Source organism: Sinocyclocheilus grahami, unplaced genomic scaffold (assembly GCF_001515645.1).
Source record: "Sinocyclocheilus grahami isolate Dianchi unplaced genomic scaffold, SAMN03320097.WGS_v1.1 scaffold2933.1, whole genome shotgun sequence".
Lineage (NCBI taxonomy): Eukaryota > Metazoa > Chordata > Actinopteri > Cypriniformes > Cyprinidae > Sinocyclocheilus > Sinocyclocheilus grahami.
The window spans coordinates 8433-20688 of NW_015508106.1; the positions used below are offsets into that span (position 1 = coordinate 8433).

Here is a 12256-nt window from a genome sequence, read left to right on the forward strand (position 1 = left end):
ATGTAGCCTAGGCCTTTGGCCGTAGGGAATAACGTCACTGACAGCCGTCTAACGTCCAAGGGGCGACTCCCATAGCAATATGGTAGAGTTGGTACTTGGTGCTCGCCATGGTTCTGGCTTGCACTCCCCTCAGCATGGTGGCGTGGGTATACCGTTCCCCATAGCGACACCTGGAGGATGCAGTTCGAAGTTCCCATGAAAGGGAACGTCTCAGGTTACTTATGTAACCATGGTTCCCTGAGTAGGGAACGAGACACTGCGTCCTCTAGGTTTCTTGCCATGCTGCGGACGCAAGCTTCAGACGAAGAAGTGAATGATATGTAGCTCCCGGCGCCAATTTATACTATAGTCGCACCGGTAGTGACGTCATGGCTGTCGCCGGACAACATGTTGTTGGTGTTTTTTCAATGTATGCTTCAGACACGGGTCACGACGAGGCGTTCCCCATAGCGACCCCTAGAGGACACAGTTTCTCATTCCCTACTCAGGGAACCATGGTTACATATGTAACCTGAGACGTTTCCAGTGTGCCCTTCATATTTCATCTTGTGGTCAGGGGAGTTATTTTTGTAGGATTGTCACGACAAAATGTGCCCAAGAGTGAATTGTTCATTTTGTAAGTTTTCATGCAGGATTGTCATGACAAAATGGGCTTAATAGTGAATTGTTCATTTTATAAACTTCAATTTAATTATTGTGTACATTTTGATTGTTACTTTTAAAATGATGGAAACATTATTTTTAATATCACAAACAGGAAATTACTCTCATAATACGATGAAACGAATAACTGTATAGGTCTACAACTAAATTACACAAGATGTATATAATGTTTATAAAATGCTTAATATGTCATTATAAAATGCATACATAAAGTATGACGTATCGTGTGTCATAAAAGCAAATTATCCCTTAAAACCGTAAGGTGGCGCTACTCTATTAAAAAAAATTAAGCTCCACCCCTCACTTCCAGTTCTGTGGCTGCGGTTCTGAAACTGCTGGTGCTGCGGGTCTGCAGCTGGATATATCTCGTAAAGTTGGGCATTTTAACATGAGGAGTCTATGGGACTGACTCCCTTTTGCAGCCAGCCTCTAGCGGCCAGTTGATAAATTGCAGTTTTAGTCACTTCCGTGTTGGCTTCAAGCGAGAGACCGGGAGGTTGCCGCTTGGTTTCAACTAGGTCCTGTAAACTACTCTAAAGCTCTTCTCGCACACCTTCTGTTTCCACGAGTTCTGTTGTACAACATAGAAGCTTGAGGTTCTGTAACAATGTCTGGAAGAGGCAAAGGCGGGAAAGGGCTCGGGAAAGGTGGCGCTAAGCGGCACCGTAAAGTGCTGCGGGATAACATCCAGGGCATCACCAAACCCGCCATCCGCCGTCTGGCGCATCTCCGGCCTGATCTACGAGGAGACCCGCGGTGTGCTGAAGGTGTTCCTGGAGAACGTGACCCGCGACGCCGTGACTTACACCGAGCACGCCAAGAGAAAGACGGTCACCGCCATGGACGTGGTGTACGCGCTGAAGCGCCAGGGACGCACTCTGTACGGCTTCGGAGGATAACCGCGTGCGTGCCACCAGAAACACACACGGGCGCTTTTAAGGGCCAACCACAGTTTCATTAAAGAATGCACTTCATGATATCTCGTTACACGCATGCATAATCTGAAGCTATTGTTCAGAATCTTTATACTGAAGTGAAAGTTTTAGCACTCCCATAGAGGTGTTTTTACTTTATATCAATTTTAAATTGTTTTTATTGGTGTATTAACTGATTTAACTCATTTAATACCGGTCATAATAGTGATCATGAAGAATATTTTCATTAATAAAGCTCTAAAAACACTACTGACTGATGTTTTGGTGCACTTCCTGCAAATATGGGAAAAAAATAGTCTCTGCAAATAAATATCTGCAATTTCACAAGTCTAGTGCAAATTGTTACATGACCAGAGCGGTTTAATTCCAGTTTGTATCTTGAGAAGATGATGGCTGCATCCAAGCTCCAAAACAAAAGGCTAGTAAAGTATGTTAACATCAGGTTTCTGGTGCACGTTATCTTTGAGGTGTCTAGTATTAATATATGAATTCACATATATTCAGTTTTGTTGAGTGTCGTCGTAGAATGAGTAAACATCTTAATGGTCACAATAGTGACGGGAGGGATAACAGTGAGCTTAGGTATACATAAATCCAATTGCAGTTGTTAGTGAAAATTGCACTAAAATGTTGCAATGACAAAATATTGCACTAAATTAAAAGTTCAAATGTTGCAAATAAGCTACAATATTAATGTTGTAATACTGGTAGCACTAATATAAAAATGTGATATGTTACAAAAAAACGAACAGTTTTGAAATACGTTGATGGTTGTATTTTTTGTTGTTGTCTTTTATCTCAGTATTCCTGTCGATGTTATATAAGGTTTTTTTATGCATAATAGTAACCCTATAATGTGATCAAACAGTTTAAAATTGATTTTCGACAGGCAACGTCGTAGAATGAGTAAACATCTTAATGGTCACAATAGTGACGGGAGGGATAACAGTGAGCTTAGGTATACATAAATCCAATTGCAGTTGTTAGTGAAAATTGCACTAAAATGTTGCACTAAATTAAAAGTTCAAATGTTGCAAATAAGCTACAATATTAATGTTGTAATACTGGTAGCACTAATATAAAAATGTGATATGTTACAAAAAAACGAACAGTTTTGAAATACGTTGATGGTTGTATTTTTTGTTGTTGTCTTTTATCTCAGTATTCCTGTCAATGTTATATAAGGTTTTTTTATGCATAATAGTAACCCTATAATGTGATCAAACAGTTTAAAATTGATTTTCGACAGGCAAATTTTAAAATACAAAAAAATAATATATTTTGTAGTTGTTGAAACATTAAGAATGTTGTGTATTCATACATTCATATACAAATTTTAAATGACGTGATTTTAGTGATTTTTCATCTAGATTAATCGGCTGAAGCCTTAAAAAAAAGTCATGTGGTGCGACCATGATATTTATATTAAAATTAATTATTTTCCTTAACAAGCTTAACATTTTTTAGATGTTCTCAGTAAATAAAGTGTTTAGAAACAAAGTATTTGCAAAAGTTTTTTGTAAATAATGATCTCATATTTTGTTCTACAATTTCAGAGTTGCCTTCTTAAATGTAGTTAGCAGACTTTTTTTTCTGTAAATTGAAAAAAACTGATCAAATATTTTAAAAAATACCATTCACTTAAGCAAACTGTAGCATTGATTCATATTTCAGCAACAGAAATTAGATAATTTATTTTTTTATTTAATATAGTTATTGCTATTATTGGTCGCACCACATGATGAGTGGTCACTCCAAATGACACAAAGACTTTATATCATTAAAAATCTATTTAAAGAAACGTCTGAAAAGTTCAGCACATGACATTAACTGCAGTCATTTTTTTAGAACCAGTTATTTCTAAACTTTGCCCAATCTTGACTGCTCAATTGCACATACATTCATATACAAATTTTAAATGACGTGATTTTAGTGATTTTTCATCTAGATTAATCGGCTGAAGCCTTAAAAAAAAGTCATATGGTGCGACCATGATTTATATTAAAATTAATTATTTTCCTTAACATGCTTAACATTTTTTAGATGTTCTCAGTAAATAAAGTGTTTAGAAACAAAGTATTTGCAAAAGTTTTTTGTAAATAATGATCTCATATTTTGTTCTACAATTTCAGAGTTGCCTTCTTAAATGTAGTTAGCAGACTTTTTTTTCTGTAAATTGAAAAAAACTGATCAAATATTTAAAAAAATACCATTCACTTAAGCAAACTGTAGCATTGATTCATATTTCAGCAACAGAAATTAGATAATTTATTTTTTTATTGAATATAGTTATTGCTATTATTGGTCGCACCACATGATGAGTGGTCACTCCAAATGACACAAAGACTTTATATCATTAAAAATCTATTTAAAGAAACGTCTGAAAAGTTCAGCACATGACATTAACTGCAGTCATTTTTTTAGAACCAGTTATTTCTAAACTTTGCCCAATCTTGACTGCTCAATTGACACTATGCCGGGAGTTTGATTAACAGGCGATCTAAACAAACATAACGCCAAATGCCATTTTTTTTCCCGACAAACAACCCAGACAGGAGAGTAGATTAACGTCGGTGGACTTGAACTTGAAAAATAGTGTGTATTGACAGCTTTTCACAGTTGAAACAAGATACCTTCTGATGTTCATTCATGTTTATTTTGTGCTATAACTAGTAAGAGTTGATGGGTTCACATGCCGCTTGAACTGAGGCGCTACAGCGATCTGTCATGACACATTAAAAAGCCACAAAACAGTATTTGTTGTTTGAATTCCTTAAAAAATTACAATATTTGAACTCTGAGACTTTGTTCAAAAGTGATGTATTTTTCACTGAAAAAAAACATCACAAGAACATCACTTTTCACTGTACAAGAACATGATGTGTGGCATAAACGTGCCATGGTTTGTCGGATGGTTTGTCAGACGTTGCAACAGTAATTAAGGGCGGGTCTTTGCAAAGGGTCAATTTAGAGTAGCAGGAGGTTGCTGGCTCAGGTTCTGAGATGAAATCATAAACATCTTTCTTACAGTAGAAAATTACATCTGGAGTTTGTGCATGATTGCAAGGTCAGAATGAACATGCTGCCTATGGCGAGCGTTTATTTTACTTTGCTTGGCAGTGGAATCTGCTAAAATAGATGAAAATAGTAATTAATAAATATAGAATAAATTACAAATAGTAATTAGTACCATAGTTACAAAACTAAAAGTACATGCTCTAAATTATTGTTTTTGCATTTTTTTAATCATATTGTACAAAGATTCAACATAAACGATCTGAAATTATATACAGGATTACAAAACACTTTGGAAATCATGCCAAATAGTGCAGAAAATTAATAAAAGTTAAAGTTGGCACATATGTGGGAGAGGTACTTTTTATACATGGCATCGTTTTTATGCATTTAAACCAATTTTTAACTGAAAAAATGCAATCGGACAAAATTTTGGCGTCAGGTCATTGGGTCAATACAACACAAATACAACAATTTTTATGACTGCAGAAATATGTTAATTCAGTACACACATTATTCCACCGGTCACAATTGAGACCTACCATAAAACACAATTTTTCACACACTTTTCCAAAAACTAAAAATAAAAAAAATATTTCAAATGGTTACTAATGAAACATCATTTGGATATTTTCATGTCTGGGGGAAAAAAAACTGGGATTAATATGAAATGAAAGCCGTGTTAATTTAATGTGCAGAACAATCAGTGTATCATTCGATCATTCGTTTTTTGATTTAATATTGAAAGCAGAAAAATGAGAAAACTGATCCTTTTTCATTTTTTTGTTTTTTTCCAAAAAAACGAAAAACGAGAATTCAGCTTAAATTTTCGTTCATGGGTGGAAAAATGAATAAACAGCTTGAATATTTGATTTCTACATGTGGGCGGGAATTAAACGCCCCTTTCTGCTGATTGGTCAGCCAAAGATCAAACCGTGCAGTCATCAGTTCTTCTGCAGTATCACGCAGCAGAATAATAGTCCTCTGCTGCTGCAGTTGTACGGATTAATAACCCATTTGATCAATTTCATATTTTTCTCATCAAACAGACTAAATGAATAGCTCGTCTAATGACAGAGTATTAAGTTCCCTCGATGGGGGAAAAATCCAAGTGAACATCAATCAGTACTCAATATTAATTTAAACTGCTTTAAATATGACTGCTGCTTATTTCCTGTGCACTTCAATACTGGTCTGCGCTTGACTGTAGTCGCGTCTGTCTGCTTATTGAGTTTATTTAACCCATCGCAATTTCGCAACATCTCAATGTCCTGCTCGCACTTGCCAATTTAATGGCAGAGAATGGTGAGAAGCGGATACATATCTGTCATAAAATAATCCTATGCATCTCGTGCCGTATATTCCAAGCATTCTGAATGTATACTGAGGGTTTGATGAGAAAAAAAAACGAAATGGCAAGTTATTATATTTTATGAAAATCTTGCGTTGCAGCTCACCCACATGTAGAAATCGAATATTCAAGCTGTTTATTCATTTTTCCACCCATGAAAATTTACGAAAATGTAAGCTGAATTCTTGTTTTTCGTTTTTTTTGGGATAAAAACGAAAAAACAAAAAAGGAGCCGTTTTCTAATTTTTCTACTTTCAATATTAAATAAAAAAACGAATGATCGAATGATACACGGATTGTTTCAGATGAAAAAAACGCGACTTCTATTTCTGAAAATATCACAGTTCGGTGATTTATAACGAGTGGTTCCCTGCATTATTACAGCAAAGCGCGTGATTACAGTACTGAGCCGCTGCAATGGAGCAGCTCTAATGCTGTTAAATTACAGATGATGTACCACAGAGCAAAAAAAATAAAAAATAAAGTAACAAAAACTTGTAAAATACATTTTAATGGGCATAATGGAGCAGCTCTAATGCTATTAAATTAAAGATGCTGTACCATAGAGCAAAAAAATTTACAGTGAAAGTAACAATTATACCCATTAAAATATATTTTACAAGTTTTGAAGTGTGAAAATAACCGAAGGATATACAGTCAAACCAAAAATGATTCAGAGACCAGATATAATTTGATATTTTTTACTAGTGGGTGCAGACACTATAGTTCATTTATGTAAGTGAGGATAGCAAAATAAAGTAAACTGTGACAAATCATACCCAAAAATTCTTCATACAGTGGACTACCAGTAAAATTGATACAAATTTGGGACCAAAAATTATTCAGACTGAGTCTGGGAAAAAACTGAAGGTCAGGTTTGCATGAAGCTGGGTGACAGCATGCCCAGGAGACTAGTGCTGGGCGGTATGACCAAAAATTTACATCACAGTATTTTTCAAAATTATACCGGTTTCACGGTACATGACGGTATTTTTTTTTTATGCATGACCGGGTGTTAACCAAATCTTCTACTGATTGAGAGAGGAAATACTGCAGTATACTGACTTAGAATGCACTATTTTACTGTCACGATGAGTGAATATTGTCAAAAAATACCACACTAAATAGTGACTAAACACGACCCCTTTTAATACATGTTAACCAGGAGTCACTCTCATTTATAATCGTGGCATCGTCTGATAAAATCAACATGCATCTACACTAAAGAGCAGCTATGCGGTTGTTTTAGCTAGATCACTTTTTTTGGCAGCGCACTGCCCCGTGTCTGAGTAACAAACCAAAAATAAAAAAGTGCATGTGATATTAACAGACAAACTACGCTCTTATTTATAATTCCAAACAATCAGCAAGCGACAGGTGCTAGGAAACGCTGTTTTGTACTCATTTATTGAGGAGTCTGCTGCGGTGCGGCCAACTGAATGTGCTGCTTCAGTGCAGAACTGCAGTCACGCCGTCTGCGCTTAATAATGCGCTGCGCGTCTACATGGCATTGCGTGGTAGTGATGGCCATACAGCCTCGAAACCTTTGCAAATCTTTTCTTTTCTTTTCTTTTTTTTAAAGAGTGGGTCTGAGCGCGTATCAAACTGAAACCACAGTCAATTAATCGATAATAATAAGCTAATTAAAAACACATTACACAGGCACTTCTTATTTAATGGTATTTTATTGTTTAATTGTGTGTAATGTATTAAACTTTCAATAAAACATTTGCAATGGGTTTGTAAAATGTCTTATGCATGTTTTGGCCTGAGACATTTGATGTTGGAATTGAATATTAAAAATTAATAAAAAAAGGAAATCAAATTGTTTTCTGCAAACTCCACCAGATTATTGTTCTGCATCTCCCCAGGTACCACTGTGGTGATTATCATGTCACTTTACTGTATCATTTTTAATAATTGCTTACCATTATTAATTGTAATAATCCAGTGAGGTTTTTGTTTGACAACAGCCAGTGCTCCACAGAGAGATCTGATCCGATCATCATCCAGTCTGTCTGGAATGACATGAAGAAACCGAACAAACTGAGACAGACTCAATCCAGAAGAACTGTGGCAACGTCTCCAAGATGCTTCAAGAAACTTACCTGCAAAGCTAGCTGAAAAACTATGTGCAAGTGCAACAAGGGCAAACGATGCTTTAAACGTAAAGGGTGCTCACATCTAATGTTGATTTAATTTAGTTATTAGAAGTTAATTGATCAAATATATATATATATATATTTGAGATTTTTTAAAAAGCATTTTACAGCATTTTACATAAGTGCCTAAAACTGTTAATAGTACTGTAGCTTTGCAGGTAAGTTTCTTGAAGCATCTTGGAGACGTTGCCACAGTTCTTCTGGATCTCTTGTATATATATTTCCACTTGACTTTTTTGTCCCATAACGAGAAGCCTTGCTTGTGCAGCTTTAACAATCCTGCCACGTTCAGGTTCACGTTCATATTTTAAAACTTAATTTGTACAATACATTTTCATTCGTTTTAAAAAATGTCACAATGGGTAAATATTTAATACAGTCGCACTGAAAAATGTAAAGAAAATCCTTCAAAAATGAGAACGATGCCATAGAACCTTTTGAATGGAATACTGGATTGACTTGCTGAATTGTTGAGAAATTCTACCAGTCACCATAATGAAGATATGCAGTTAAATTACATTTTATTAATCAAAAAGCATGTCTAATTATTTAAAATCATGAAACTTAAACAATTTAACATCAATTTATTAAAAGTTTAACAAATATTACGTTTAGGGCCCTATGAAATGTTTTATTTGTCCAACCTTATGTTTTATTGTAACCAAATTCAGTTTTAGCATGTCTAATTTGAAAGCATAAAACAAGTTTCATTTATTCTTACAATAGCCTTGTGATTTTTTTGCTCAGAAATTCTGTGTTGTGTATTTACATTTTGTTTTAAGGCAGAAAACCTTCATTTAATCTATCTTTTAAGTAATGAAAATTAAACACATTTATTTTTTTTTGGAAAATAAAGGTAATTTAATATTACAATTAAAACATTGAAGAAATGTTAATGCTTATTCCTTAAAAATAAGGTTTTAATAATTTTAGTAGTAGTAGTAGCAGCAGTCTGTTACGTACATTCTACTCAACAACAGTAATATATTTCTGCCACAATGCCCTCAAGTTAAACCGAACTTTTATTTTGACGGGTTGCCGTGAATACCATTACATTTCTGTGTGTATGACATGATGATAGTTTTACTGAAATGAAACGGTCAACTGCTGATGAAGTGACTCTCAGAGCAGTTCTGGAGATGTTGTTCATGTGTTTATGTCCTCATTAGTGAAACAGCAGAGGTTAATATCACCGCAAGCGTCACGAGCGCTTCAGTACGAGTACTACACAACACCGCGCGTCTGCGCCATTCATTAACACAGAGACACGCAGAATTCATATTTAAATATGAATCGTTTTGCGGTTTTTTACAAAATTATTCTGGCAACCACAGCTGCCAAAATTATTTTGTAAAAACTACAGAATTTTTTTACAGTGTACATAAATGTTTATTCAAATTAACATATATATATTTGTAAACATTCACCTGTAAGTCATGACATGTTCATGTTGTGTGTCAAGACAGAGAAAGCGCACACACAAGGCAGAATGAGAATGACTAAAACCTTCACTAAGCCAAACGTCAAATACACAGTCAATTTCCAAATCTCATGGTTGTCCCAAAGCCAGCCAAAAGTATATAAGAGTCTACAGGTTAGTTTTGTATGTCGATATAGCGAGGTAAATAGTATTGGTCATGATTTTGGCATGCGGTTATTTAAGAATGAAACCATGAATTAAGATGACAATCACCACAGTGATACCTGGGGAGATGCAGAACAAGAATCTGGTGGAGTTTGCAGGAAACAATTTGATTTCTTTTTTTTAATGATTTTTTAAAATTTGTCCATATAGCAACATTAATTGCATTGGTCATGGTTTTGGTAAGCAATTATTAAAAAATGATACAGTAAAGTGACATGATAATCGCCACAGTGGTACCTGGGGAGATGCAGAACAAGAATCTGGTGGAGTTTGCAGAAAACAATTTGATTTTCTTTTTTTATGATTTTTTAAAATGTGTCTATATAGCAATGTATAGGTGCATCTCAATAAATTAGAATGTCGTGGAAAAGTTCATTTATTTCAGTAATTCAACTCAAATTGTGAAACTCGTGTATTAAATATATTCAGTGCACACAGACTGAAGTAGTTTAAGTCTTTGGTTCTTTTAATTGTGATGATTTTGGCTTGAATTACTGAAATAAATGAACTTTTCCACGACATTCTAATTTATGGAGATCCACCTGTATATCTCTTCATAATACTTGGCCCCCCTGGACAAGCGAGCATAGGCATGTGCCTAGAATGCCTATAGTAAATCCGGCCCTGAATATATTATAACATTTACATTTAGCAGATGCTTCTATCCATAGTATTGTTGGGCAATATGTAGGGATGCACCGAAGTGAAAATTCTTGGCCGAAGCCGAACAATATGAAATACTGGGCCGAAGGCCGAATACTGATTTTCGTGTTTTTCTCCCCATGTATTTTGCCAATTTTGTTTCACCATTGCATAAATTAAATAGCCAAAATGTGCTTTTTACTGTTTTGTCTTGCTTTTCAAAGAAAAAAATCAATTACAAAACAATAATTTAAAAATATTTACTATCCACTGAACATTTAACATTATAGCAAACATTACACCAACAAAGCATCATTTAACTTAAAATTAATAAGTTAGTAAAATAATATTTTTTTGGCCATTTTTGAGACCCCCTTCTTGAATCAGTTATGTATTTTTTTACTGTACAAATAAATGCAGCCTTGCTGAACAGAAGATAATTATTTTAAAATAAAATAAGATAAGATTATTTAAATAAGATTATTTTAAAACTACAGATCCTAGTTTGAACACTATGTGTGAATGTTATAATAAATGTATTAATAGAGCTGTTGTAATTATTATTATCATTATTGTTGTCTTTTTTATTTTAAAAATTCATAAAATTGTTACAGAGCAACTGACCAGTAACACAGTTTCAGCGCAGATTTCCCTCGCGGTTTGGACTTTGAACCCTGGCTAAAGAGGCAGCGCTGTTTGAATACATGCAATTCGTGCGTGCATTAGTAAACATAACATTCTGCAGTTTATTTAATTAAGGCCATTTCACGATTTCACGGTCTCTCGCGGTCGGTGCTTATGGTTTTTGCGCCTTTTAAATGTTTCCACACTACCGTCATATATTTGCTGCATTAGTGAGCGGCTCTATTTGATTGTGTCACATCAGTGTTTGGTACAAGTTATTTGGTCTTTTCGCTTATTCGGCCGAACACCGAAATAGCTTTTTTTTGCTATTTTCAGCCGAATAATTTCGATTGCTGAACATTCGGTGCATCCCTAGCGATATGCTCAATTGTCAAATCATCCTATTGTCAGGCTGTGAGATCGACGATACACAATATTATTGCTAATTATTATTGCTAATTTATTAGATTATTTACTTTGTTTCATTGCCGGAAAGTGAACCAACACCAGCATATAAAGCAAATGATAAAACCAATGCAATTGCAATTTCAAGCAGTTTCAAGCACTTTATTTAAAATACAAGCACCCCTGCGGGTGCACCAGAGAGAGCCTTTGACAGCACCAATAATCGAATATAAATCGAACATATTATATATAAAAGTATAAATAATATAATTTCAAACATAGGATATTGATAAACGAACATGTTAAATATAAAAATATTTAAAACAGCTATTTCATATATATTCGGAAAACAACAGTCATACATCGCTATTAGGACCGCAAGTCCTGTGACAAGTTTGCCGCATCAGGGCACGGACGTTATCAGTCTAAAACGTCTGCAGTCAACGGTGAAAATCAAAAGTAGATTTATTTTAAAGACCAGCAGTTTAACACTAAATATTGGACATAAACGAACATGTTAAATATAAAGTATTTAAAACAGGTAAGTCCATATATTTGGAGTAAAGTTAATTGAACGGATACAGCGCTCCGGACCGCGCGCCCCATGATGAGCCCGACGCACCGCCACAGAAACAAGGATGAAATGCATTCTAACATAACTTTGGCGTTAAACTCAGTTAGTGAGGGCTCGGTTAAAATACTGCACATACATAGGCCGTTCAGATTCCTTGTTACAATGCAATGAAATACCATATATCAGCAGATGATGTACGTCTGTGTTTGTGGTTGGAGACTCCTTCACCGGCTACAGGCT

At 34.9% G+C, this 12256-nt stretch overlaps 1 pseudogene; it reads left to right on the forward strand.

Moving 5' to 3' along the window:
* Window positions 1-1182: 1182 nt before the first annotated feature.
* On the forward strand, window positions 1183-1678 carry LOC107575834 (histone H4-like; annotated as a pseudogene).
* Window positions 1679-12256: the final 10578 nt, after the last annotated feature.